The 23,511-nt window shown below is 45.1% G+C and overlaps 1 pseudogene; it reads right to left on the bottom strand.

Moving 5' to 3' along the window:
* The window catches only part of LOC129049291 (ATP-dependent DNA helicase DDX11-like), a 29,699-nt pseudogene that overhangs the window by 3,551 nt on the left and 2,637 nt on the right, over positions 1–23,511 (bottom strand).

Here is a 23,511-nt window from a genome sequence, read left to right as displayed (position 1 = left end):
AGACGCCTTTCACGTAAATCAAGCTTGTCCAACCCACAGCCCTTGGGCTGCATGCAGCCCAGGACAAATTCATAAACTTTCTTAAAACATTATGAAATTTTGTGCATTTTAAAAATCTCATCAGCTGTCATTAATGTCAGTGTATTTTATGTGTGGCCCCAAACAATTCTTCTTCCAATGTGGCCCAGGAAAGCCAAAAATATTGGACGTCCCTGACATGAATAAAACAGGAAAGGAAAAAATGAAGACATAGATGTGCTTTCTTTGGGGAAAAAAAGAGAAATACTGGAAGGATAGGCCAGTAGCTGGTAAAACTGACTCTCTATGGAGATGGGGAACAGGTTGAAGATGGGGTCAGAGTGAGACTTTCCTGAATAGATTTTTTTATATAGGTTTGACTTTTGAACCACACAAATACTTGCATATTTTAAAACTATAATTAAATCAAAAAAAGAAGAAAAGCAAATTCCAAAACTGAAAACAAAATGAAACAAGAACAGCCTAGCCGTCTACCAAACTGACAACACAAGCACACCAAGAAAAGCCGGGTTTCAGGTGACTTTATAGCCTAGTGACCATACATCCTTAGTGGGTTATACTCTAAGAGCAAAAAATAAATGCAGCTTCAATCAGATGTATTGTTAGAAGTAATATTGGTATTATGATTTCAAAACTTTTAAGTATATTGTGGAATAGAGCAGATAAGTAACTATGTTAACATAAAAAAACCCCAAATGTTCAGCTTAAGAGAAAAAGAGATACAATATAAGGTCAAATAAATGAATCCTTTGCTTTTTATTTAGAAATACCAATATGGACTCATTCTGAAAATACGTTTCTTAGATCTGTCTACTGAGATGCCCCAGGAGCACTGCAAACATCCTAGCACCCACAGCTTGATTTCTAAATATCATTCCCCATAAAAAAGAAACCAAGGCAGCTTGGAGAAATGAGTCCAGTGTGGGGGCAAGGACGCCCATGGTGAGCCCAGGACATTCTGCTATGCTGGAGGCGAGACTGACCAGGCCACAGTGAGGACCTGAGCTAGCATGAAGGGGCCCTCATACCAGTTTCAAGACAACCTGAATATCAGGAACAACAGTGACTATAAACAATGTGAATATGCTGAATGAATAAAACTATGAATCTATATACACAAAACTATGAAAATCAGAAGCTCAGGCAGCTGAGGCTGGGAAGCGCTGATCCAGGACTTCTAGCAGCCTTTCGTCCGGTAGGCCGTTTGCTAGGATGGTGATGTGGTTTGGATCTGTGTCCCCATCAAATCTCATGTTGAATTGTGATCCCCAGTGTTGGAGGTGAAGCCTGGTGGGAGGTGACTGGAACATGGGAGGAGCTTCTCATGAATGGCTTAGCACCATCCTCTCGGTACTGTCCTCACGATAGTGAGTTCTTGTGAGATCTGGTGTTTAAAAGTGCGAGGCACCGGCCCCACCCTGCCCTCCTGCACCACAGTGGCCGGGTGATGTGCCTACTCCCCGTCCACCTCCCACCATGGTTGTAAGTTTCCCGAGGCTTCCTCAGAGGCCAAGCAGATGCTGCCGTGCTTCCTTTACAGCCTGCAGAACCGTGAGCCAATTAAACCTCTTTTTTTTTTTTAATAAATTACCCAGTCTCAGATATTTCTTTATAGCAATGTGAGGATGGTCTAGTGCAATAGATGGAATCACCACTACACTGAGACATGGTTATATTTATCACAATATTGTTTAAAACAGAGAAAAACTGGAAATAGCCTGAATATCTAACAAAAGAGCGATGGCTGTGTAAAACACAATACAGCCATATAATTGGAACACAGTGCAGCTGGACTGCAGCAGAATAAACGCAATGCTTGCTGACAATGAAGCCTGTTTTATGACACTTCGCTGCTGAGTGAAAAAAGCAAGTTATAACAACAGCACGTGGAGGCAACACCATTTGTTTTGTCTTAAAAATGTGTATCCACATATATAAAAACTATGCATAGAAAGACCGTTATGATGTACACCAAAATGAACCATTTTGAAGTGGAATTATGATTTTTTCCCTGTTTTTGCTTATCTGTGCTTTCTGCAATGAAAAGAGAATAGTTTTATAAAAACAAATATTAAAAGTTAAATGCATAGGAGAGACAAGGTTGCTAGTTCTATGATGCGTGCAGGAAGAGAGTGGCACTGAGGCACCGCATTGAGAGGCTGATACCACAGAACAGCTTTCTCTGGGAGAAGTGCGATCCCATGCCCAAAAGGCACAGCAGTGAGACAGGAGAGCAGTACCACCTAGTGGACACCAGTGGGCCCACTTGAGCTGACCCTTTCTGGCTTGGGGCTCCAGGAGAGAACAGCACTGACGGTGCGTCTCTCCCCAGGTCCTGTCTCATCCCAACACCTGGGGCACAAGGGGCTGTGGCAGGTGTCCTTACCAGCTTCATGGTGCCTCCCAGGTAGTGCCCCCACCGGGCCTTCCTTCACCACCTGGGTAAAGTACATGGCTGGATTCAGGAGCAAGAACTTGAAGCTGCTCTGACTGAGGCTGCCTGGAAAAAGAGATCTATGGGGAGAAGGTGATTGCAGATCCAACAGACACTTCTATTGTCATAGGAAAGGGAGTCCTTAGGTGGGTCCATGTCTGAGGCAGAAGCACTAGCACTTTCTCTTTAAATTAAACCCCATTTAATCTCCAGGACAACCATCCCGCCGAAGTGGGCTGTACTGTCTGCTCCCTTTTCACATGGGGAAACTGAGGTTGAGAGAGAAAGAAACTGGTCCAAGTCACATAGCTCGTAGATGATGAAACCATGACCCAAACCAAAGCCCACCTGCCCCATAACACAAGCTCCTCTGGGACCCTTGCCCGAGGGGACCCCCCCATTCCAGCCCCTCCATCCCCTCCCATCCACCTCCCCTGCTTGCCCAAGTCACAGCAGGCCAGTGCCCACTGCACTGCTTCCTCCTAAGCCAGGAAGGTGCCAGGGTAGAAGGAAAGAACCCTTCCATGCTGAGCTCCCTGGATGAGAGCACTGCTCCGTATTGTTCTGTGAAGCCAAAGAGCTGGGTGGGATGAGAGAGAGCAGTGGAGAGGAATGAGGAGCAGCCGCGAGAGGGAGGCCGAGCGGATCGGAGGCTCTGCCCGGCCCAAGACGCCTGCAGCCAACATCCCACCACCCCAGCAAGGCCCACTGCACCTAGGAGGGTGGGGATGAAGGGGACTCTGGAGTTCCCTGAGGGCAGAGGGGGAATGCATGGTGAAGGCAGGGGAGTAGGGGTGCAGCTGGGTCCTGCTCAGGCCCACAAGACAGTGGAGCAGGTATCTCTCTGCTGACTGTGCTCCTCTCACAGTGCCGCTGCACCTGCAAAATCAAGCCCAGCTGTAGGGACGGGTGCAAACGGAGTGAGCTGTCATCTAAATTTTTAAAAAGACTTCCATGGGGCCGGGCGTGGTGCCTCATGCCTGTAATCCCAGCACTTTGGGAGGCCGAGGCGGGCGGATCATCTGAGGTTGGGAGTTTGAGACCAACCTGACCAACATGGAGAAACCCTGTCTCTACTAAAAATACAAAATTAGCCGGGCGTGGTGGCGCATGCCTGTAATCAATCCCAGCTACTCGGGAGGCTGAGGCAGGAGAACCACTTGAACCCGGGAGGTGAAGGTTGTGGTGAGCTGAGATTGCACCATTGCACTCCAGCCTGGGCAACAAGAGTGAAACTGCCTCAAAAAAAAAAAAAAAAAAAAAAAAAAAGACTTCCACCTCCACCACCCAGGAAGCACCATGCACTGCCACCTGCCAAGGCACCCTGAGCCTCCTTGCCGCCAACCTGTCATCTCCTCTCCAAGGCCACTCCTCCTCTACTGCCCCTGCCCACAACACAGTGCCCTCCTGAGTCGGGGAGACCCTCTTCTCAAACATGTCTGTGTGGATTTCGTCTCTCTAAGGTTGTTCAGTGAAATGTATGCCCCCTTGGCTTTCCTTCCAGGAGACAGCATCTAAGCTGGGCCTTAAAAATTAAGAGTTTAAGAAAGAAACTCCTGTGAGCCAAAGCACAGAGGAGGTGAAGCCTGCGGCCTGCTCAGGGGCAGGGGCAGGGGCAGGGGCAGGGGCAGGGGCAGTGCCGTTCAGTCAATGAGACCAGTGCACGTGGTTTGGTGACATCTCTTAGCTTGGGATGCAGACATGAGAAGTTTGAAGCCTTTATAGGTTTCTAAAACTAGTGACAGCCTTTGATGAAGATTCTCTCAATGGTGGGTGATGAGGCCAACGGGAAGAAGCGGGGAGAAGGGAAGCAAGTGGGGCAGAGGGAAGGCGAGGGAAGGAGCACCTGTGTCCACGTCCCAGCTGTGGGAGAAGCGTTGGAACGAAGGACTGTCTGAGGCTCTCAGGCCCGGCAGCTGTCACAGGTGTGTGGGACACGAGGGGAGAAAGGCATCGAAGATGACCTGGATCCCAGCCTGTCTGAGAGGGATGATGGCAGTGACAATGACCACCATGGGTAATTCAGGAGGAAAGCTGGTTTCAAGAAAAAAGGCAGGCGGGATGGGAGGAACGCAAGGCCTCAAATCAGCACAGCCAGGTGTGGAGGCTGGTTCCACCATTCGCTCTTGGCTCACTCGTGGGAAGCCTGTGCACACCATCCTCCCCAAGTCACCTCCCTGGGCCTCGGTTTCCTCTCCTTGCCAGGGGCCATAGGATATCCTAGCTCAGAGCCACTGCACCTGGCATACCATCTAGAATGCAGGCAGTACCCCATCCCCGGGGGCTGCCACTGTTGCTGACCTGAGTCACGAGGTTGGGGTTCAGGCGGCAGTGGCCAGGCTCCACCTGGGGGAGTGCCAGGTGCGCAGGACTAGAGTGAACAAAAGTCTGAGGCTGCAACCAGACCCAAGGCCCAAGTGGGGATATGAGAGAGGGGTCACACAGAACAAATCAATGTCTTGCTTCTGTCCAAAAGCCCTAGGGAGACTGTGCCAGAAGATGGAGTGAGGCAGCGAGTCCCCATCTGTGCTATGGGGCAACAAGAAAAGTGCCTTTCTCACCTGTCCCTGTGGCCTTCACCTTAGAGGAAGATGACTTTTGTCTCACAGGCAGGCTGTATTAAGGGTTAAGTAACTATGTATCTGTTTTGGATCCTCAGACAGCTTGAGGACAGAAGGAATTTGCTTTTTCTTCTGTCCATTTTCTTAACATAGTACTCTGTCCACAGGTGGTGATAACAAGAAAATCAGATGTGGAATGTGGAAAGGTGAACAGGTTGATGTTGTTGATCTGGCTCTGGAAGAGAAAGTTGTTGATAGTCTTCAGCTCCATCCCTAAGAGCAAACACATGAAGGGCCTTGGGAGTTTTGTTTTGAGCCCTCAGCTTTCAGTCCCAAGGTGAAGCTCAGAAGTGGCTCAGATTAGCTCTGGGCCCTCTGAGAGCAACTTTTTTACCTGTCTGCAAGAGGCTGTGTGTATTGAGATTTTGCTTAGTGTTCCCTAAAAAAGCGAATCCAAACAGGTCAGGATGGTGGTCCTCTGGCCCCCTCTTCCTTATTCTCTCTCCCTCCACACTGTGCACATCAAGTAAGAAGACCATCCGTATTTGAACGGTTTTGTTTTGCTGTTTAGAGCATACAAAGGACCCACTGAGAGGGCAGGCAGGTCCAGAAGCCTCCTACACCTGACTCACATACCTCTGAAATGGGATAGTTCCCTGACTCCCCTCGCAGGATGTGTGACAGGGATGTGGTTCACCTGTTCGGTGGCTGTACAGCTCAACCCCCCGGGGGGAGCAGCAGATGGGCAGGTGCAGAGCCTGGGGTGAGTGCTTTTGGGCTTTGGCCCGTGCAGGGTCTAGGGGTGGGTGTCCCGAAGCCCAAGTGGGCGTGTGTTACAAAGCTCTTACAAATTTGCCATCTGCAGGCTGCTTGTGTGTTAATCAGCTCAATGGACCCTCTGCCTTATTCCAAGGGCAGATGGCCAGTGTGACAGCCTTCTGTATCCCACAGTCTTGCCCAGTGTCCTGAAAGAATTGGATCACACGCAGGCTCAAAGGATGAGTGCAAGATTTGTTGAGTGGTGGAGGTGGCTCTCGGTGAGATGGATGGGGAGTCGGAAGAGGGGTTGGAGTGGGAAGGTGGTCTGCCCCTGGAGTTGGACTGCTCTCGGTGGCAGGACTCTTCTCCTTCCACCTCTGGCCAAACTCCCCTTAGTGTCCAGACGTCCCTCCTCTTCTCTCTTTTTCTGCTGCATTTTTCTGTCATTGCTGGTCTGCTGGTCTTGACATTCAGCTGCTTGTGTGTGTGCCCACTAAAGTGTTGGGTTTATATGGGGGCAGGATGCAGGGAATGGTGGGCCAAAAGGCAACTTTTTGGGGACAAAAACAGACATGCCTGTCCTTATTTAGGGCCATGGGTCTTCAGGGTTGAGGGTGGGGCCTTTGCCAGGGAACCGCCCTTTCCTATCCAGTATTTCCCTGTCTGCTGTCTGTATCACCTGCACTTGGAACCCAAAGCCCTGTAAATTCATGCTTTTCACCTTTCCTCCAGGAGGCCAGGACACAGCAGCCAGACTGACAGGGCATGGGAGCACACAGGAGCTGCCCAGACCACGTGGTGAGCCCGAGGCAAAGCAAGGCTGGAGGCTCAGAGCAGCAACAGGAGACCAGCTCCCGCCAGGAGAAGCTCCCACAGGCTTTCTGCAGCTTCTGCTTCCGCAGACGCCTTCCAAGGGGCTGCCCCATCATAAAGGAAGGGAGGCAGCGGAGTCATGCATGGCCGCAGGGGAGCTGGAGCCGGAAGGTCCCAGGATCCCATGCAGGGCTTGTGAACCGTAAGCGGCCCTTGCTCTGAGCTCTAGTTTACACGTCTATCAGTGAGGGTTCAAATGCCAGCCCTGCTTTCTCACAGGGCACACAGAATTGCACATGCAAGTGCTCTGAACACCCCACAGCACTACGGCTATCAGGGAAATGCTGTGTGCTCTTGTGATGCTGTATCCTTACTATCCCCACAGAGCGGGGCCTGGCAAAATGAAAAGATCCTAGAACACGGGCAAAGAACCGATGGGTCTAAAAAAGCTTAAGTCAGACAACTCAACTAAGCTATAAAGTATGAGAATTTGTTAAATCAATGACCAAGACTGAAAACACAGACAATTGGCTGGGCATGGTGGTTCATGCCTGTAATCCCAGCACTTTGTGAGGCCGAGGCGGGTGGATCACTTGAGGTCAGGAGTTTCAGACCAGCCTGGCCAACATAGCGAAACACCATCTCTACTAAAAACACCAAAAATTAGCTGGGCATGGTGGCCCGTGCCTGTAGTCCCAGCTACTTGGGAGGCTGAAGGAGGAGAATTGCAGAGGTTACAGTGAGCTGAGATTGTGCCACTACATTGCAGTCTGGGCAACAGAGCAAGACCCTGTCTCAAAAACAAACAAACAAACAAACAAACAAAACCGCAGAGAATTGAGATGTCCTGGTGGGCATCCAAGGAAAAAGCAGCCCGGCAGGTCAGCAGGGGAAGAGAAGGGAACTCTCACCCTCCAGCATGGCCATGAACTTCTCCAGCAAATACAGGATCTGCTTCAGGTACCTCAAATGCCTCCTGAGGAGAAGCCGATGGACATTAAGTGGTGGTGCCCTGACAGCGACTCACCTCGCCCGCCCCGGCGGAGGTCTTGCTGCCTGGTGCCTCTCAAACTGGGTCACAAGCTACAAATCCTTTCCCAGAAAGCAGGCTGGCCACAGCCCCAGGCCTCAGAGCCGGCAATCAGTCCCAAGCTTCCCAGGTCTATGGACAGCACATACCATGATGTGCCCAGGACACCAACGGCACGTGGCTCCACCTCACGGCAGCCCGAGCCAGAGGTGGGAACCCAAGTGCTGCCTCTCAGAGGCCGACATGGGGCCACTGAGGCTGAGGGACTGTTCATCTACCTCAGAGAGTCGTGTCTCACTTGTATCACTCCATGTACTGCAGCAGCTGGGAATGGCCTGGCAGAGCTGGGGAGAGAACACAAACCAGGCTCTGGGTAAGCAGCCGAGGGCTGTGCTGCCGACATCTTAGATACGCCTAGAAGATGCTGACCCCAGGCACACAGGAAGCCAGCAATGGGAGGAAAGGGGGCTGGGTGCAGACAAAAGGTATGGGTTTCCATGGCTTGTAGGCTGGTGGGAGCTGAGAGAGAGGGAAGGGAAGGGAAGTTCTGCTCCAGTGTCCGCTGTGGGTCAGAGAAAAGCAAGAGGCTGAATCCCTCAAGTCCTGAATCTCCCCGCTAGTTTCCACTGGGTTGGGAAAATACCTGGAGTCAACAACGAGTGATGGTTCAAGGTCACCATCACATCCTGGCCTCAGTTCAACCCAGGCACAGGTCAGTAGAACTGGTGGGATGCTGTGGGGGTCTCATGGTCAGAAACCACTGGGCACACCCCAGCTCCACACTCACGAGCTGCATGACCTTAGGACATGGCTTAACCATCTCCAAACCTCCAAATTCTCAATGTAAAACAGGAACACCACCCTTACGGCAGAGTCAGTGTGAAGACCAGAGATACCTGGTGCCATGCACGGTGTATGATAGGTCAGCAGGAGGAGCCTGCACTGATCTTGAGCATCCCTCAGTTCAATCCTTTCCAGGCAACTTCAGTAATGACGAGATTCAACCCTGAGAGGACTCCTGCCTCACTCATGCCATCTCCCTGGCTTACAGAACTGGCTGCTGGCATCCAGGGCTGGAGGGACTCAGGAGCATGGGGGCAGGTGAGGTGCAGGGAAATGAGCCACTCTACTGGAGCGGGGTCCCCAGAGTTCTGGGATGCACAGGAAAGCCATGGTCAGCCTCCGATGAGGTCACTGCCTTGACTCAGTACGCCCTCTAGCAAGCCCCACCTCCAGAGGAATTCCTGTTCCAGGTGTCTGGAGGAACCATCCATGTCCCTTTGCCCCATGGCAGGCCCTGGCTGGTGAGGGGAGGCCCATACACCTGGGAGCCGCTGACCTCTACACTCTGCATGCCTGTGATGGTGTTGATGAGGGTGTGCGTCTCATCAGTGATCACCACCTGGCCCTGCAGCTGGTTGCCCACATCTGATACGGCAGCATCGCCAGCTGGGAGGGGAGATGGGGGTATCTGAGCAGGGTAGGTCTCCTCTGTAGCAGCCTCACCTACCCAACACTCAGCTTCTGATGTGAGTGCCTCTGTTTCCTGCCTGGACTGTGTGTAGGGATATTCCAGAGATAGCCTGTAGGATGCTTTCCTCAAGAGTTTTACATGGAAAGTCAAATACAGGAAACCAGGGCTGGTGTGACTCCTGAGAAAACCAAGGGCAGGGCTGGGCAAGAGGGGAGCCCCTGCTTCGCCTTGTTCTCACTCCCAAGTAGCCCTGGAGGCCCCCAGGTTTCTGCAAAACACACTGAAAACCACTGGTGAACCAGGAAGCAGCCTGGCTTCTGCTCCTGGAGCCGCTTCTTCCCAGCTGTGTGACTCTGGAAGAGTTGTCTAACCTCTCTGACCCTTGGATTCCTCATCTGCAAAATGAGCTTGACGGATCCTATCTCAAGCGAGGGTTAAGGAGTGGAGATGGGGGTAACACAAATAAAAGCCATTCTTCATGGAAAGTTTCCAGCTAAAAAGAATACTCATTTAAAAAATGAAAAACTGGAAAACTGAATGGCTCCATCATTCACTCTTTTTTAAAAATTTTATTTTTCCATAAGTTATTGGGGTGCAGGCAATATTTGGTTACATGAGTAAGTTGTTTAGTGGAGATTTGTGAAGACCTGGTGCACCTATCACCCAAGCAGTATACACTGCACCATATTTGTTGTCTTTTATCCCTCACCCCCCTCCCACTCTTACCCCCAAGTCCCCAAAGTCCATCGTACCATTCTTATGCCTTTGTGTCCTCATAGCTTAGCTCCCACATGTCAGTGAGAAAATACAATGTTTGGTTTCCCATTCCTGAGTTACTTCACTTAGATTAATAGTCTCTAATCTTATCCAGATCATTGCAAATTCATTCCTTTTTATGTCTGAGTAGTATTCCATCATATATATGTGTGTGTGTGTGTATATATAATATATATATATGTATGTGTGTATATATAATATATATATATGTGTATATATAATATATATACATATATATATACATATATATAATATATATATATATATAATATATATATATATATATCAGAGTTTCTTTATCCACTCATTGATGGACAGGCATTTGGGTTGGTTCCACGATTTAGCAATTGTGAATTGTGCTGCTATGAACATGCGTGTGCAAGTGTCTTTTTCAAATAATGACTTCTTTTCCTTGGGTAGATACCCAGTAGGGACTGCTGGATCAAATGGTAGCTCTACTTTTAGTTCTTTAAGGAATCTCCCCACTGTTTTCCATAGTGGCTGTACTAGTTTACATTCCCACCAGCAGTGTAGAAGTGTTCCCTGATTTTTACATCCACGCCAACATCTACTGTTGTTTGATTCTTCGATTACGGCCATTCCTGCAGGAGTAAGGTGGTATAGCATTGTGGTTTTAATTTGCATTTCCCTGATCATTAGTGATGTTCAGCATTTTTTCTTATGTTTGTTGGATGTTTGTATATCTTCTTTTAAGAATTGTCTATTCATGTCCCTAGCTCACTTTTTGATGGGATTGTTTGTTTTTTTCTTACTGATTTGTTTGAGTTCATTGTAGATTCTGGATATTAGTCCTTTGTCAGATGTATAGATTGTGAAGATTTTCTCCTACTCTGTGGGTTGTCTGTTTACTCTGCTAGCTGTTCCTTTTGCTGTGCGAAAGCTCTTTAGTTTAATTAGGCCCCAGCTATTTATCTTTCTTTTTATTGCAATTGCTTTTGGGTTTTTGGTCATGAAATCTTTGCCTAAGCCAATGTCTAGAAGGGTGTTTCCAATGTTACCTTCTAGAATTTTTATAGTTTCAGGTCTTAGGTTTAGTCCTTAATCCATCTTGAGTTGATTTTTGTATAAGGTGAGAGATGATGATCCAGTTTCATTCTCCTACATGCATCACTCACTCCTGATGAGAAAACACTTAACCTTTCTGGGCCCCAGTGTCACCACATGTAGAATTAGCTATTTCACTGGAATACTGTGAGGGCAAAAGGAGGTCAAAAGTGCTTTAAAAATTCAAAATCATAACAATTTTAGGCCATCTTATGTTTGTGAGTAAATGACTGCAGCACTAGTCCATCTTGCTCTGAGGCAGACAGCAGAGGAAAGACCTGGGACATCATGGGGCTGGCAGCTTTCCTCCGTCTCTCTGCTGGCGTCCACACAGCTCAGCTGGTGTGCTGGTGAGGATTCAGCTGCTGTGTAAAATGGTTACTAACATAGTTCCCTGCATCTTTTAAAATGTGCTTAAATCTTTTCTGGATTATACTGAATTTTCCACAAGTGATAGTTTCCAAAGTACTCAAATTAAGGAAATAGCCAGAAAGCAGTGAAATCATACCCACCAAATAACAGTGAGATACCATTTATTAAACCTGCCACCTTAGCAGTTTTTCCTTCTGTTTAAAGGTACAGCAAATCAGAGAAGACAGTACTCTCAAGTGCTGCAGGTAGGCATGGAAGTTGGGACCACCCCTTGGAAAAAGCCACTTGGAAATGGATTTATGCACCACAGTCTTCTCAGCTCCCGGCATCCTCTTCCTGTGGTTTCACTAGGAATGCACTAGGAATGGTTTCCCAGCTCCTAAACCCTGTCCTCGGTAATGCCAATTGGCCCTGTAGCCTGGAGCCCCCAGGAAGTCATGTGCCTTCTCCAACCCATGCACCAGGAGAGAATGGGCTAGGTGCCATGAGCATGCAGTGTGGCCATTAGTCTGACCACAGTGAGAGCCAAGTGTGGCTTTTCAGCCATTCGGGGCCCTCATCTGAGCTGCAGGGATGGCGAGCAGCTCTGGTAATGGGGACAGGCCCAGATCCCCTTCCCAAGGGACAGTAGCTGCTCAATGTTCTTCACCTCTGCCGTGGCCTCGTCCTAGAGGAGGCCCATCTGGTCATGGTTGTGGAAGGGGCAGGCCACCTGCTTCTCCTGCCTCCTTCTCTTTGGATTCTCCTCCTCAGGTCCATTCTTCTCTGAGGGTGGCACAGGCACAAGGAGAGAAAAGAGAGACAACAGCAACTGTTCACAGGCCCGAGAGAGGGTTCTATAATTCTGTAATGTTGAGACCCACTTCCATGGGGTGGGGTCTATAAGACCTTCCCAAGTACTGCCTACTATGGTCTCCTTCGAACACTCTGGTGTTTTACTTTTGTCCTCCAGAAAGAGCCTATCAACTCATCTCCAAGCCAGGGATTGGGACTAGACACTGAACCAGAAAGCAGGAACACCTCCCAAGGAGAGGGGCCTTAGGAAGTAATCGGAGTCTTCTGCCATTCTTTCTATAAAAGACACTTAATGGTCTTGATTTCCCGTGTCCTTTGCCCAACCCTGCCACATGTCCTCAGTCACTGCTACCCCTGCCCCACTCTTCCCAGACCGCCTGCAGCTACGCCCTGGTCCTGGTGGCTACCATGCCTGCTTCTCTGCATCTCCATGCAGCGGTTGTTGATAAGCTGCACAGAACCTAGGCTTTTCACATCTTCATTTACAAATGCCCATCAATCATAGATTGGATAAAGAAAATGTGCTACATATACACCATGGAATGCTATGCAGCCATAAAAAATAACAAGATTATATCTTTTGCATTAGTATGGATGAAGCTGAAGGGTATTATCCTTAGCAAACTAACGCAGGAACATAAAACCAAATACCGCATGTTCTCACTTATAAGTGGGAGCTGAATGATAAGAATTGTGAACACAGAGAAAGAAACAGCAGACATTGGGGTCTACTTGAGGGGGGAGGGTGTGAGGAGGGTGAGGAGCAGAAAAGATAACTATTGGATACTGGGCTTAATACCTGGATGATGAAATAACATGTACAACAAACCCCTGTGACACATGTTTACCCCTATAACAAACCCGCCCATGTACCCCCAAACCTAAAAGTTAAATAAAAAAGAAACACAGCTTTTAATTTTTTTCCCTTAAATACCATAAGGGTCATGGGCCATTTGCCACCTGAACAGTCAGTAACACATGAGTGGAAAGAAACTGAACACCCAGGGACACCAGAGACCGTTCACTGTAGAGGAAGAAGGCAGGCATATGGCATAAGGTGAACTTCCTCCAGTTCCAAAGTGGTTCCGCTCTCCTCTTAAATGCAGGTCCCATGGAATTCAGATTAGGAAGTAAAGCAAATGAGAATGGCCCACAGGGGTGCAGTTCAAATGTGCAGAAAAGGATAGAGCAGCCCCAGTGAGGAAGGAAGGCCGGACAAGAAATGGATTTGTAGGGAAGACAACGTGCACCCATCAGAGCTCTGATTCCTTCACTTTCGCTACCCTCCCCTGCCACTAACATCAGAAAAGTATCGATGGCAAGTGTTGGGCCATAAGACATTTCCTTGCTTTATAATCTGGATTTGGGGAGGTTAAATTTCAGAGATAATGAAAACATCCCCCTTTAATTAACTTTTAATTTCATAATTGTACCTTTTTTTTTTTTTTTTACAGATTTGTGAACATGTAAAACAAAGAACAGAGTATGGGAATAATTTATAATCAACAAATTTGTGTTCACCAGGTAAGTGACACTCACATGGCATATGGCATATGAGCCTCCTGAGAGTAGGATCATGGGGCAACCGATGGTGATTGTCCTTAGAGCTGGTCGGGGCCCAGCCTGCCGCTGTCCGTGCACTGCTGAGTGTACAATCGGTGTCTCCTTTAACTTCACAGCGCTGCCACAAGGCAAATAGCATTGTCTTTACTTTCTGTGTAAGGAAACGAAGTCTGGGTGAGAGTATGCAGAGCTGGACTGTGGATTTGTGTTTGGCTCCTTCTAGTTTCAAAACCTGTGAATATTTTCCCATCTCTAATGCTAATCTTAGCACTATATTTGGAATAAGCATATAAACATATAACTACAATCCACTCAGGTAATATGCAATTAAATTATAAATAAATGCTCAACGAGATTATGAGTAATTGAATGAGCTATATATATAAGAATAATAGCTGGTTGAAGTGTTATTCATAGGCTAAAGTAGAAATCATTGAAATGGTTAACAGTATAAGGAGTGTTAAATCAAGCATCCAGGTGTGGAAATAGCTGAGTTACATATATAGTTTATGCCATGTAAAACGTTTATGATCTAATATTGGATGAAAAAACAGATAAAACATTTTATGTACAATATTATCTAAAATATCTATGTTTAGTTAAAAATGTAGGAATATAATTATCAAAATTTGAGTGATAAAATTATGAATGATTTTCTTTCTTCTATAACTCATTTCATATTTACCAAAGATCCTCCAAAGAGAGTATACACTTTTTTAATTAGAAAAAAGTTATTCATTAAAGAGATCATAAATGACACATTTTACAGAATTTAAAAGCTGAGACTGTGAGAATTTCCAGGGACTCCTGCCACCAGCCCACCTCGCATCATCGTTTACATGGAAATGTTGGGACTGAGGTGACCTCATGCCTCTCAATTCCCAGCCAGCTTTCTCTCCCACTGGCTCTTAGCCAGCCTGCTAAACAGAAAATAATCAGTGAGACAAATAAACTACACTCTAGTGTTCTAACAAGTTACACATAATTGCTTGCTTACCAATTGTCTACCTCAGAACTTTCTTTTCCTCATAGAGTCAATATAATCATCTATTTTAAATTCAGCTTTTGCCATTTTACAGTCTGAGATGCAGGACTTCGCATAGGGCGTGGATGGATTTTCACAGTTAGCATGAGGATGGGAGGAGAAAGGGCAGATCCAGCCCCACTCAGTGAGAGTTCTGGCTGGAGTTACTTGGCTGGGCCTCACTCCAGAGAGAGGAGACCTTCCTCTGGACCAGCTACCAAGACAGACCCTAGTTGGAAAACGTTTTCTTCTAAGGTGAGATGCAGCCCCCACTGGAGAGGAAAACACCAGAGAGTTTTAAAAAGGAAAAACCAAGGGAATCCGAGGAGCTTCTTGACAGGGGACACAGCAGAGTCCACCCAGCTGGGGTGAATCTCCGCAGTTCTCCAACAGGACGGCGGGTGGGAGCCCCAAGTCACTGGCCCTTGCAGCATGGGAGCAGCATGAGCCATCTGCAGTCACATTGTCTCCTCTGGCAGCAGCCTCCATCCAGAAATCCATCTCAGGGTCTGTCCTCACAGGAACCTGATGCCAGAGCTGCACGCTCTAAGTATTTGGACAGAGACATTTTGTGGAACTGAGCATTTTCCATGTCTTGCTGGAGGTCATTCTGCGTGAACTTGATGGAGCTCTTTCTCATGGGCTTTTTTCCTAAGTGTGGGAGAGCATGGTTCGCATGACTGCTGGCTTCCGGCACGTGGCGTGCAAACCCAAGCCAGGGTGTGTAATTCACTGTAGCCCTTGACAGAATATCAGGGGATAAAGGTCGTTTTTTAATCTTCTGTTTATTACCCTCAGCCAATTAACTTCTACCTATAGAGTAGAAGATATTTTGCCAATTTTTTTTCAAAATGGAAAAATACCGTGCTCTTTAAAAAGTATTTTAGAGGCACAGAGTTCTCAATTTCATTACATTAAAATCACTAAGATAGAAAAAAGTGAAATTCACATATCAAAGAAATTTTCTTTTGGCAAAATACTCTGTTTTGGTTTGAAATGTTTGTGATTTTTCCATGCATGTGTCCAGATGCATAGGGAGTTTATTCATGCAATTAAGGTAAAACATTAGGTAACATGTTAAATTCAAAAAGTATTGAGGACACATTTTGTTTCTGTCTCTTTAACTGAGAAAACTGGCTGATGCCTCCTGTGTGTGAGCACCATGTAGCTGATGCAGATACAGAAACCAAGGTTTTGTTACTTGCTGCCACTGGCCCCGGCACTGGAGGTTGGCTTCAGGAGGGCAGCGTGCCTGTTTTTATTACCACTTAGCAAGTGCTACACAAATATACATGGGTGTCTCTGCTTTCTAGTGGATCCTGGCAGGAACTGGGAGCAAATGTGAGTATAAAAAAAATGAAAGATTTAAAAAATAGTCATTATCTCCAGAGGGGATTTAATTCTAACAGGAGGTTTTTTTCCTTTTTCAGATGGGATGAAGATTAAACATATTAATCATAAATTCAAAGTATCAGAAGAAATACTAGGAGAATTTCTAACTCTGCTACCATGACTTTTTTTTTTTTTTGCAAGATTCGTGAATTATTGTAAATAAGCTCAGAGAGGCCAAAGTGCTCCCCTGAAGTCATCCAGAAAGAGGCAGGCTGCTAATCCCCACATCTGAGACATCTGTGTTTTCTTAGGATAATACAAAAATTAAAGATAAGGGAGAGAGAGAGGGACAGAAAGAGACAGAGAGACAGAGAATTGGAGCTAAGAGGAAACATTTTCACATTTTGCCCCCCAAAATTCCCAGTGAACATTCCCATTGCCAGCTGGTGGACTCCAAGGCCCTGGCTCCAGGATCCTGCTCTTTCCTTTGGTGACTGCTGTGCAGATTCAGCATAGAAACAATATGGAACTTGTTACACTTCTCTGGACAAGTCATGCTTTTGGCTCACAGGCTCCACTTCCCAGACACCCCTTTGCCCTAAGCTTCAAGTAATTCAGCTTCACCCTTCAGAGAAGAGCTCAGGTGTCACTTCCTCTAAGGCCCTCCCGAGCCGCCTCTCCAGCAGAAGGGCCCCCACCTTGCTCTTTGCACCTCTGTCCCTCGAGGTGCTGTTGTCCTCTGTGGAGGGTGGGACCCTGGGAACTAGAGCCCCTCTCATGCTGGAGACACTCGGCACTCAGTAAGTGTGTGCTCAGCGGATACAAGTGCGGCGAGCTTGCACAGCCTTACAATGTGTACTCTCATGTCTGGAATAGATCCCCATTTTCATTCTTTGTAAAATGAGTAAGTGGGGCCGGGTGACCCATACTCTCCTTTCAACTCAGAAGTCCACGTTGAGCCTGACATCAAATAGCTTCCTAGCCATCGCCAGGCCAGGACCCAGGTTGTTTAATGTGCCTGTGTCCCCCACAGAGCAGGGAAAGCATGGATAAATGGGACCAGCTCTGCTGCCTGCTGCCCAGTGCCAGCCAGCAACTCCAGGCTCACAAAGCCAAGGCAAAGGCACCTGCAGGAGATCTTGGTTATTCATTAGCTGTGATTGGGCTGGGAGGGGAGTGTGTTCACTTCTAACTTTCCAGGGACTAGCATGAGACAGTAAAGTTTGAAATGTGGTGTTTTTTGGTCTTGGCCAAAAAAAAAAAAAAGGCTTTTTGCTTTCTCATCCTTGGAGCCACTGGCATTAGCTATGGGCCTGATAGTTTAAGAAAACTTGAAAATGAACTATGTGAACCAGTATTCTCCAAAGTAATATTTTGATAAATAGTGTAATTCTTTATTACAGCAAAGCCATTGCTTAAGTGGGCAAAACTCGGGAGGATAGGAAAACACACTCTTGAAAAAAGGTGGTGATGCCCTGAAATTCAGCAAACTGCAGGGAGACGTGTTGTTCTACCCCAGGTCAGAGTGTGTCAGTCATCACTCGATGCCACTCACAGACCACCAACTTCAGAATATCTAGGTGTAAAGCTCTGTACAAAAGTCATAACATAATAATGTAAATAATTTTACATCATTATTAATACATTATTATTTATATTACACTATTACATAATGTAAAGGCTATTAAAACATGTTCGTCTTCAAAGATTGGCCTTGGTTTCTGTGGGCAGTGTCTCCTCATGGAAAGGTAGTGCATTCCTGCTAAATCATGGACAAAACGGGCCTCCAGGAGCTGCAAGCTGCAGCAGCAGCTTCTCATCTACGTCCTTCACTGCATGATACTGTTGTTGACTTTGAAAGCTCCTTTCGGTCTAGTTTTATCAACAAAGCTAGATCAACAGATCTACTACATACCAGGTTCCAGAAAGCTAAATGCCTTTTGTTTGTTATTACTCACTAAATACAAATCACAACTCTTTTCTCATTACTCACACAACGAAATTTAGCTGAGGGAGATTGAGTGACTTTCCCAGGGTCACACAGCTACTAAGAGCAGAGCCGTGTTTAGATTCAGGTGGGAATACTGAACACCGAAATGAACCAGCAGAAATATCCTATGTTCCAAAAGCCTAGTCAAGTCATTTATTCTTATTTTGAGGAAAATCTTTATGCTAATTTTAAACTCCAAATGCTTATCAATGGCAGAGATCTACAGCTTTGATTCTGATGTAAGAGATGATGCTCATCAGCTGGTTACCGCTACCACCCCACAACTCCGAGCATACCGGACAAATGTCTAAGCCTCGTGGTTAGTGGGGACAATGCTGGTGGAGTCTGAAGTTGTCATGCAGTGACTCATGCAAGCTTAGGCAGATTTGGTGATATATGACACAGAGATGCAAAGAAATGCCGTAGCTGACACACACAGGCTGGCTCTGGGAGATGCAGAAGGAGCACATCATCCAAAATGAAGCCAGACAGACATCTTTAAGGAAGGAGCAAAGGGGCTGCATCTTAAAGAACGAAGAAGAGAACTGTCATGAGAGATGGGAAAGGAAGTTATTGGGAGGCAGAGGGAGAGCATGAGAATGCCGGGAAGGGAGGAGAGATTCTCGCACACCTGGGAAGCTGACAATCCATCAGCATGGCCAGAAGGAAAATAAGGAGGAGAAGCAGAAATAATAGATGAGGCTGGTTATAGAAGCAGGGCTGAAGCTGTGTTGATTGTGGTAAAGAGTTGTGATTCTACCCAGAAGGCAATAGGTAGCATTCTAAATGGAGATCTTTTAAAACAAGAGTCAGCAAATATTTTCTGCAAAGGGCTAAATGTTAAATATTTTAAGTTTTCCAAGCCATGTGGTCCCTCTCTCAATGACTCAGCTCTTCCGTTATACCATGAAAGTAGCCAGAGACATTATAAAACACATGTATGTGGCTGTGTCCCATTACAACTTTACTCACAAACGCAGACTGTGTCAGACATGGCCCATGCATGGTAGTTTGCCACACCCTGTTTTAGAAAGCTCAGGTTTATGATGTGATGGAGAATGCCTACAAGAGCTCTTGTCTTAAACGGTAGAGTGAACATACACTGGAATTCTATCCTGCTTGACCCAAGCTCTTGATAGTGAAAGGTAGAAAAGATAGATAGTAAATAGATGGATAGATGATAGGCAGGTAGATAGATAGATGATAGATAAAGAAAATACATAGCTGTTCCAGAAAACAGAAAGGGATAACTTCATGAACCAAAAACAAAGTAATATACTTTAGAAAGGGAGCAGGCTGGAAAACTCACAGTTGCAAAGCAAATAGAATTTCCAACTGCCTTTTGTAGCCCCTTCCTGGAAGTAGTCACAACCCAGGGTGTTTCAACTTCTTCCTCTGTTTTTTGTTTGTTTGTTGTTTGCTTTTTTGTGGGGTTTTTGTTGTTGTTTTTTGCTTTTTTTAAAAAAATTCCCTTTCCCTGCTTTTTTGTCACAGCAGCCTTTGTCACTTCAAACACCGCAAGTGTTATTTTTTAAAAAAATTATATCAACCTTTCAATTAAAATGCAACATGTCTGAAACTTGGTATCTAGAGAGGTGAGATGGACAAAAGAGCCCTTGTTACTGCAGGCTTTCTTTCTCCAGACTTCATCTTGCACACAGCAACAGACAATGCACAAAGCTACTTCCTTATGGACTGAAATTCTGAAATCCTTTTATGCCTGGCCTTTCCATCCTTCAACTTTCCCTCTCCCATGCCATGAATGATTGTATTGGACATTTTTGTTTTAATCTCAATGACAGGGGAACACAGGTAGCTCTAATATAGCTGTGACCCAGATGCTTCTGTTTCTAGCATGTATTTATTTTGTAGCAAACATTTACATCCATCATTTTTCACTGTCTTTTGAAAATAATTAGGCAATATCTCATCTGAGGTAGGATGTTTCTAGTGGTTGTGTTCTGAGGGAGAAAAACTAATCTGTTCCCTTTTCACTGCATTCCGGGAACAGTAAGAGGACCTTGAGCATGAATAATTTGTTTCCACACTACAGAGTGGGTAATAAGCAGTTTAGTAAAAGCAATTCTGCTTCACTTCAATAACAGCCTCCTCCAACTCATTTTTTTCTCAACAAACCTATTTTCCCAGCAGAAGAATCCAAGAGTTCTTAGAGAACCCAGTGACTTTTCGCACCTTAAATCTGTGAAATCCTCATGTTTTCTTCTGCTGTATCCATAGTTCAAACAAAGATGAGGCAAAGCTAGACGCACTCCTGAAGGAACCTAAGAAATTCCTCTCTTTCTTTCTCTGGAATGAAATGAATTCTCTAGACCATCAGTTCTAACCTTCAAAAACCAAACTTGTTTGTGAGATCTCCTTCAAATACTACTATAGACTCCAGTGTTCATTCATTAAATTTTTTAAATATTTGTTTTATTTGGAATAAATTTATTTGTAATTTTAGTATTTGTATTAATATAAGGGAGAAATGTTTAAATCTGTCTATGCCATATGTCCCTCTCGCTTATTGCCAAATTAATTGTAGCCTCAGGCTAAACTTTGGTTTCTGTCTTTATTTTTTTCAGAACAAAGATAAGTGATCTCAAAACATCTGCTTTTATTGTAGGGAATCGTGCTGCCATCTCCATTCCTCTCTCTTTTCTTGCAATCTGGGTGGAAGTTCTTTAACATGAACATTTCAACCACCTTCACTCTACCATGTCCACTATCAGCACATTCAAACGTATCCAGCCAAGGTTGTCATCTTAGGCCAGGGATTTTTTAGGAATCTATTTTGCTGTGATGCAGCTGGTACCCCTTTGACTCACTTTATCACTCCAGGGTTTTTTTCATTTTAGGAGCCCAAGAGGGCAGAAAAAGAAGTAGGTGAGCAATTAAACACTCTGAGTCAGGAGTGTCTCCCCTTGTGTTAAGCAATGTTGTAGAACATCGTATTTAGTAAGCTCTTACCAGATGAGCCACATGGCTGCTGAGCACACATGCCTGCTTGCTGCTGTGAGCTCAGACACCATCATCATTAGTCTTTTCCACCTCTGGAGGGAATTGTAAGGGCCACTTAATAACCTGTAAATCATAGAGAGTTAAAGGTGTTTCCCCAAAACACTGATGACAGAATGAAAGGTGAGGAGTGTTAGCCACAGGTCAAAAATGCAGGAAAGTCTCTCAATATGTGTTGTTGAAGAAATGCAGGTCTTTTTTCTTTTGGAAGTCTTCCTAGAATGGGGTCAAGGACTCTGCCCATTCTAGGGTGAAAAATTGGGATATTAGACACCCTCAGATATTTATCCCAAGCCTTCATTTTGGGCTTTTAATTAGTTTGCTCAACCATCACAATCTCAAATGCTAGCAAAGCTGAGAACTCAGTTTTGAAAGTTACTCTTGGGTCTCCTCAGCCAAGAGTGGGTCTGTTCAGTCAGGTGGGAGCTTAGGATTTAATTTTCATTTATCAATGCTAATGGGAAAGAGTACGCTGTCTCCATGGCAGCTGAATTTGCAAGAAACTCCTTGGATGGGGTTAATTTCAGTTGTATTTTTCTGGGAGCTCTGCTTTAATTGGATAAAGTAAGTTCTGGTAAGATTTCTTCCTTTATCTTCAGTATCTCAAATGTTTTCATTTAAATAATCTTTATAACAACTTTTGATGTCTGAGTGGATTCCCACACAGTCATCTATTGTAAGACTTTCTGATTCCTTTTTTTCCTTTGGTCATTATGAATAGCACTTCTGTAAATAAGTGCATGGTAGCTTTTGTTTGGAAATAACATCAAAGTAGTTGTCAAAATACTTAGGAATGTGATTTTTGGATTGTAAGGTGAGACTTGTTTAGCTTTGGAAAAAAATGCCCAACTTGTAATAGGGGAGGAAAAATAATTTTCTATGTTTTCGGAAATCTGAGATGGGATCCTCTGTAACAACTGACAGATTAAAATGAGAAAAACAGAAAAGTTTAAAAACATGTATACCTTATGGATACATGGGAGCTACTCAGGGAAAAATGAGTAAATCTCCAACAGGTGGCTTTCAATTCAAGCATAAATACTATCTTCAACTTAAAGAAAGAAGATCTGAGGTGCAGTAGTGGGGAGTTAACCAGCAAAAGCACAATAGACAAGGGTAAGGTTTGTTATACAGACTAAAGTCCATGCATTCTCCATTGATAAGACTCTTTAGTGATTTAGTTATCCTTGTCTTCTCAGTGTCGAGAGAGGTAGCTTTTGAATGGCGATTTCCTTTATAGATGTAAATTTTCCTTACACAAGGGTAACTTCTACTCTGTTTTCAGAACTTCCTTTGGTTAGCATTTTTTTTTTCAAAACAATCAGCTTGGAATAATTCTTAAGCAAAAGGGACATATTTTGGGGTGGCATATTCTGGTTTCCTACCATTATATTTTGGGGTGGCATATTTTGGTCTTATACACTGTTCCACCAGCAGTGAAAAGAGTTCTTGTTTTTCCTCCAGCCATTTGTAATTTTTAAAAGAGTTTAGCAGTTGTAAGAGATACAGACCAGCTGTGCTATATCATTGTGGTTTTCAGTTCTCTAGTATGTTGAGCATCTTTTTGTATGTTTACTTGCCATCTGTAGGTCTTCTTTGGTAAGGTGTCTGTTCAGATCTGTGTGCCTTTTTAATTGGGCTGTTTAACTTATTGTTTAGTTTTAAGAATTTTTAAATATATTTTGAATACAAATTCTCAGATCTGTATTTTGCAAATATTTTCTTCAATATATGGCTTGTCTTTTTGTTCTCTTAACAAGGTCTTTTCCAGAGTATAAACTTTAAATATTAAGAAATCCAAATTGTCATTTCTTCTGTGCATATCAACCTTTTGTGTCATTTGTTAAAATTCATTACCAAACCCAAGGGCACATAGCTTTTTTTCTATAGATTCTTCTAGAAATGGTATAGTTTTGCATTTTTAGTGTAAGGATGATTTTGAGTGATTATTTGTGTAAATTGTAAAGTTTTCATCTACATGCATATCATTTCCTATGGTTTCCAATTAATCCTTCCCTCACTATTTTTGGGAAAGACACAGGATAGTGGGCTCTGTTAGAGTAGATAACTAGCTATACATGAACAGGAGGGGAATCTCCTGGAAAAGGGAAAGTCTGGGAAGGCTCAACTGGAGGGAACACCAAAAATGTACATATTAGTAGCATCTCTAGTGCTGGAGTGGATGGGCACTTGTCAACTGTGGGTACGAGTGAGAAGAGGTGCCTATGCAGAAAGAAACACCCTAGAACTCCTTTTAAGATGCCCCAATCATCATTCACTCTGCAATAAAAATGTCAGAATATTGCTAGCTACATGCTGATAAGGACAAAGGGGACATTCTTAAGAGAAACCTGGCACCATAAGTAGAGATTAGGTCAGAGAAGGACATTCAAAAGAGATAGGCAGGCACAGTAGGTACAAACATGACCGCTGTCAGCCTGCCTGGGATGGCGGGAAGGAGCCTG

Source organism: Pongo abelii, chromosome 10 (assembly GCF_028885655.2).
Source record: "Pongo abelii isolate AG06213 chromosome 10, NHGRI_mPonAbe1-v2.0_pri, whole genome shotgun sequence".
NCBI lineage: Eukaryota > Metazoa > Chordata > Mammalia > Primates > Hominidae > Pongo > Pongo abelii.
The sequence above is the reverse complement of the archived record's forward strand: the minus strand, read 5'-3'. Positions and strand labels throughout refer to the sequence as shown.